Source organism: Cebus imitator, unplaced genomic scaffold, assembly GCF_001604975.1.
Source record: "Cebus imitator isolate Cc_AM_T3 unplaced genomic scaffold, Cebus_imitator-1.0 Scaffold128, whole genome shotgun sequence".
Classification (NCBI taxonomy): domain Eukaryota; kingdom Metazoa; phylum Chordata; class Mammalia; order Primates; family Cebidae; genus Cebus; species Cebus imitator.
This window is the reverse complement of record NW_016107443.1, coordinates 508,699-515,761: the sequence shown is the minus strand read 5'-3', so window position 1 is coordinate 515,761 and position 7,063 is coordinate 508,699.

Genomic DNA, 7,063 nt, shown 5'->3' with positions numbered 1-7,063 from the left:
CCATGTGGAACTGTGAGTCCATTAAACCTTTTTTTCTTTATAAATTACCCAGTCTTAGGTATGTCTGTATTAGCAGCATGAGAACACAGTAATAGAGAGGTATAATTCAGTCCCACACAGTCTCTCAGAGGGTCCTCATCAGCATATCCTTTACTGGCTTTCTTGCTTTTGTGTCACCTTCCTACTCCCTCACTGTGCTTCCTGTAATCACCCACCAAATAGGATATTTCTATGTAAATCTTTGTCTTGGAGTCTTTTTTGTTGGGGGGGGCAACTCAGATAATTGTTAATAACATTTTAAATGGTCTCGACGCTCTATTTTTAAGTAATCTGATTATAATGTCATTATTTTATGTAATGTGGTTGGTGCTGAGCTACAACTAAGGTAGGAGAATTGGCAGTGCTGCCATTTTCTTCTGATTTTATAAGCGTGAATGAATAGTAGTATCTTGATCTACAGTTTCTTTGCAAAGATTTTTTTAAAGTTACATACCTATTGTGAGAGGGTTTTTAGTTACAACTGGCTAATACAATTTGTAATGCTACCTAACCAGGAATATGTCAACTGCAATACTTTGCAATATGCTGAAAGAAGTGATCACATGAAGGGTCCACTGTCAACTCTTCTGAGTGTGAAACATTCCCTCTGTCCCTAGAATACTTCTAAAAGCACATGGGACATATGATCTGCTCAGATAGACAGAGGAAGGTCACTGATAGCAATCTATATATTAAATGGTAGTCAAACTGAATCTATCTATCTATCTATCTATCTATCTGTCTAATCATTCTAATGTTTGCTCCCTATACCCCAATATATTATCTCATTCACCTTTGGAGTATGATCACTCCATTTTGGAGGCCACTGCTCTAGAAAATCTAAGGCCATATTTAAGAAACCAAAGACAAGTGGACAATTGAGGCCAATAAAGAGCTACAGAGACTCATTTACAACTGGAGGTTGAGGGTTTGTGGTAGGATGGGCAATATTTCCGTGAACTGATGTCCATGAGTGCTTGAGGCCTTTACTTCGGTGTCTGAAGGAAGAAAAAGGATTTAGGCGCATGAAGCGTGGAGCTAGAGAAGGCTGGAGTAGTTAGAAGTGAGGACAAGAAAGGAGAAGACAAGATTGTTGTTCTTGCCTGGTTTCATGGCATGGTTTTGATCCCCAGTGGAAAAAGGTATTGAGCTCTAACATGGAAAGAGTATGAGATACTCTGGTGAGATCGAATATAAGTATTTTTGTCTTGGGGGCTGGGGTGATAAAGAATATCACATAGTAGAGAATAGAGGCATTCTCTGAACTGTTGCCCAAAATGGAATGCTCTCTGCTACTGCATCATGGGCTATTTAGAGAGCATGGCAAGAGAACATACTTGGTGGGGAAGCTGGAATTCTTACCATCAGCAGCAGCACTGGGAAAAGGCTTTCATTCTACTTCTGAGCAGGTAACACTGACAAGGGGAAACCATTTCAGGAAGAGAAGGAAATTTTGATAATGGTGGATGTGTGGGACCTGCAGCTGCCATACTGGTTCATGAGCTCCCTATGAATTCCTGCCAGGGATATCCAGGAATATTCAATTGGGAGAGGGAGAACTTTTCCAGAAAGCTGGTGACCTTGAATAAGTAAGTAGAGTTAAAAGCCAGAGTTTGGGTTAATTTGATTTAATTCATATCCCCAAGAAAACATTTGGGTTATAAATAATAATTTGGGTTTTTCTACTATACAATGAGTAGATGATTATTTAATATCAAGTAATCAGTTCTCCACTTTGACACTAAAGAGCTGGTCACATTGCAGATAAAAAAATTACAATCATGATTTAACCTGTTCACTTCTTATAGGGCAGTATTTGATGCAAGGAAGTACTCTAAAGCACTAGCTGATGATATGATATACAGGAACAAATAAGGAGGGGAACTAATAATAATAGTGCTTCTTTTAAGCAGGTTTGCAAGGGCAGACTTGCTTCCTGCTCCCCTGAGTTGTAGAATTATAGATGGTAGAGCTTGCTCTGTAAGTGCATCACTCCCCTTGGTGAATCATTCATGTATCCCATGAATGATATTTTGTGGAGCTGACCCTTAGATTCTTCCACATTGAGTAATAATTTATATTAACAACTTCTTGCTCCCATAATTTATAAACCTGATCATTCCCACCCAAATCCTTGGCATCTCACCTCCTCATACAGTCATGATTTAATAGCTCAGCTGTGAGATGGGATCTCAAATTACCAAAGCATCATAACTTTTAACATGAATACTATGAGACATGCAAGAGGAAGCAAAGACCACTGAAACCGGTTACACCTTAGGCAGGGAGCATACGCTAACTGCAAGATAGACACTGCAGAACCTTGGTTCACATTTTCAGGATGATGGGAAGCCATTTAATATGTTGGATGAATTTGGGATGTGGGGGAGATGGCATCCCAGTGCCTTGAAACTGTTACTAGACTTTCCAAAGCTATCTTAATCTATTCCCAGTGAGTAGTTTCTCATGTCTCAATATAACAAATAAACACAGCCCAATCGACAAAATGCACAGACTTTTTGGACAGGGTAGCAAAGCATATCTTTTCATCCAGGATGCTATCTGCAGTTTGGCCTCATTTAGGGACAGTTTTCCTGAAGGGTTGCTTTCTTTAGTGGGAAGAGGTCTCTTATTTTGAGTTTTTTAAAAAAGATTTTTCCTTAAAAATTTTAAATCCATTTCATATATATTTTTTCAGGGTCAAATTTTAGAAATCAAATGAAAGATGCAAACACATTCAATCAGAAAGTGGTCAGCTTTTATCTGAAATCCTGTATATACTATTGAGAGCAAATGTTTAGCTTATGTAGAAGTGAACAGGGGCAAATGAAACTTAGAGAAATGTGACTTATTCGAAATTGTTGTAGATAAATTCTAGAAGTCAGAAGCTTAAAGAAAGACATAAATAATGGTTTCACAAATTTATCCAAATGCCAATAATAATTTAATATTCTCCTTCTAAGAGTAAGCACTCCACTTGGTAATTATTATCTCAAAATGAATTCGTGAAAATTAAGTCCCATCCAAGCATCATGATTAAGAGATAATTAATAACAGACATTTGATACTAGTCAAATTTAGTAAACATTTGTTTCTATTGAAACTTTTTGTTCATTTGCCAGATAAGCAAAAGGTTAACTTCACTGTTGCAGTATATCTTCTAGCAAGTGTTGTGTTTGGAGTTTGAAAGCAGTGCTCTGGGAAACAGTGTGCTGTTACCATGGTCTTGGAATGTCATAATCCTGAATTCTGCAACCATCATGCAGTCAAATGCCCTAGCAATTTTGGGCAAGCAACCTAATGCTTCAGATACTCTGGTTTCTAATCCCACCATAAAACAAATATAATAACCCTTGTCAGCTTCTTAACACTCTTTCCACCCTTGGTTTCAAGGCCATTCTTCACAATCTTTCTAATCTCTTCTTTTACTTTGCCCACTCTCGGTGGCATAGCTAATATATTTGACGCTTGGAGTAGATCATTTCTAAAAGTGTGCTTTCTTTCTATGCCAAAATTATCTTTAGTATTGATCATATAATAATCATAATAATGATTTTCTTGAATTTTTCTCTAGTTGTAAAACAAGTAATTAACAATTAAAACGAAGTTTTGCTTGAGCAAGATGGCTTAGACCTATTTCTCTCTGCTCCTACCTGCTAAGTACAACTATAAACCTTAGAAAAAAGCTCAAAAGGCAACCAAAATAAGACTATGAAGGGTGGTAAGAAGAAGGTGAGCTAGTTTGGGTTCACAGTACTGAAGGAACAACACAGCAGCAGAGGTTCTTATATCCCCCTACCCAACAGAAGAAGGCAACCCTGGCCTGGCATTTCCAAGCCCCCAACCTGGCAGCACAAGGCAGTGCAGGTAGGCTGAGTTCTCCACCATAATGAATGGCAGTCCTACTGATAATGCCCAGTGAGCCTGCAGTGCTGGTAAAAAGGATAAATTAGGAGCCCCACTAAAAATAAGCAGCTAAGGCAAAGTCTCTCTTCCCCTGCAAGACCTGAGATACTCCTCTTCTACTGAGAGACACTGGGTGACAAGTTGGCACTGGCAAGATGGGTTCTGCCACACACAATAAGCTTCTTATTCCAGGAAGCATTCTTTATCCTTATGGGCTAGAGGTTCCCTTCCTCCACCTTGAGACACCAGGTGGCCCTGCACTGGGAAACCCTTTTGATCCTTTCAGGCAGCACCACCAGGGACCAGTGGGAGTCTCAGCAGCACCAGCTAAATCAAGCATACCACGAATCACTGAAAAGGCTCTGAAAATTAAACTGTCATTGAAACCACAGTCCAAAAATGTAGATCAGGATCTGTTCGCTAAACCTAAACTGGGTGTTTGCCTCTTAAAATAAAATACTTAAGTAGGACCTAGAATCCCCTAAGATAAAAGAAAAAAATGTCCAGGATACAATAAAAATTCACTCACCATATCAGGAGCCAGGGAAACCACAATTTGAATGAAAAAAGACAATCCAGGGATGTGAACAAAAAGATGAATAGGATGCTAGAATCATCTGACAAGGAATTTAAGGTAAGCATAATAAATAACTTCAAATAAATAATAATGAATTAGTTTTAAATAAGTGAAAAATAGAAAAAAAATCAGAAAAGAATACAAGTTATAAAAAATAATGAAATTAAAATCTTACAACTGAAACGTACAATACTCCAAATTTATTAACTTGCTGGATGGACTGGATAGTAGAGCAAATATGTCAGCAGATAGAATTGGTGAATAAACATTGTCTAAAGGGGAGTCACATGATCTGAAAAACAGAGAGAAAATAGCCCAGAAAAAAAAAATGAACAGACTCTCAAAGACCTGTAGAACAATAACAAAAGATCAAACATGTATATAATTGGAGTTCCAGAAAAAGAAGAAAAAGAATGGGGCTGAAAGAATATTAGACATAATGACTGAAAACATCTCAAATGGGGCAAAAGAAAACACATAGATTCAAGAAGCTAAGCAAACCTCAAACAAGATACCTCCCCCCACAATCCATATCATGACACATCATAGTTAAACTTCTGAAAACTAAAGCAAAGATAAGATCTTGAAAGCAGCCAGAGATAAATGATGCATTACCTATCAGGGAACACCAATTTGGATGACAATGGGGTTCTCATCTGAAACCATGGAGGCCAGAAGGAAATGATACAATATTCTTAAAGTTCTGAAGGAAAAGAACTGCCGATCTAGAATATCCTTTGGGAATGAAAGGGAAATCAAGGTAGTTGCAGAAGAAGGAAAACCAGGAGAATTTGTCTCTATCAGACCTATCCTTAATATTATCTAAAGGAAATTCTTCAGACAGAAAGGAAATTACAAAAGAAAAAATCTTGGAGCATCAAGAAGGAAGAAAGAACAACAGAAAGAGGAGAAATATGGATGAATAAAATAGACTATCTTTCCTACAAACTTTATAAATTATATTTAATGATTAAAGCAAAAGTCATAATAACACTTGATACTCAACACAATTATATTTGAAAGCAATCAGATTAAAGGGACCTAAATGGAATTAAAGTTTCCACAGCTGACTGAAGTGGCAGAATGCTGCTAACAGTATACTGTGATACATCACTTATCTATATTGTAATACCCAGAGAAACAATTAAGCAAGCTATATAAAGAGATACACTCAGAAACACTATAAATAATTCAAGACAGATTTATTAAAATGTTCAAGTAACCCACAGGAAGGCAAGAAGAAAGAAACAGAAGAATGATAAACAAAGGAAACAGTCATAAAACAAATAATAAAATGGTAGCGTAAGGTTCTAACATACCAATAGTTATCTTAAATGTAAAAGATCTGAATATACCAATAAAAAGACAGATATTAGCAGAATGGATTTACAAAACAACTCACGTGCATATATGTGGTTTACAAAAAACTCTCAAATTCAAGGGCATAGGTAGGTTAAAAGAGGATAGAGACAGATATACTATGCAAACACTAATTAAAACAATTAGGGCCAAGTGCAGTGGCTCATGTGTGTAATCCCAGCACTTTTGAAGGCCGAAGCAGGTGGATTACCTGAAGTCAGGAGTTTGAGACTAGCCTGGCCAACAATGGTAAAACTTCGTCTGTACTAAAAATACAAAAAAAAAAAAAAAAAAAAAAAAAAAAAAAAAAAAAAAAAAAAAAAAAAAAAAAGAAAAAAAGAGAGAGAGAGAGAGAAAGAAAGAAAAATAGCTAGGTGTGGTGGCGAGTGCCTGTAATCCCAGCTACTTGTAATCCCAGCTACTTGGGAGGTTGAGGCAGGAGAATCGCTTGAACCCGGGAGGCAGAGGTTGCAGTGAGCCAAGATCACACCACTGTACCTCAGCCTGGGTGACAGAGTGAGCCTCCATCTCAAAAAAAAAAATACAATTAGGAGAAGCTATATTAATATAAGATAAAATTCAGAGCAAAGAAAATTGCTACAGATACAGACATTATGTAAACATACCAAGAAGCTATAGCAATTATAAACATACATGCAACCAATAACAGAGCCTTAAAATGAGTGAAAGTGTAAGCTAATACAGCTGAAAGGAGAAATAGACACATTTACAATTATAGTTAGGGACTTCAATGCTTCTGTCTCAGCAACTGATAAAATTACTAAAAAGAAAATCAGGACATAAAAGATCTGAACAGCACAATCAACCATCAAGATGATCCTATTGACATATATAAAACATCCCACTCAGTAACAGAAGAATACACATCTTTTTCAATTATCCATATAACAGTCTCTGAAACAGTCAATATTTTGAGCCATTAAACAAATCTCAATCAATTTGAAAGAGTTAAAAGTATAACATAAGGAGAAATGTCAGATATAGGTGATGGGGATGGAGGCAGCAAACCACATTGCCACGTATGTACCTATGCAACAATGCTGCATGTTCTTCACATGTACCCCAGAACCTAAAGTGCAGTTAAAAAAAAAATATATATATATATATATATATATATATACACACACACAGCATCTTCTCTGATCTTAATAGAATCAAAGT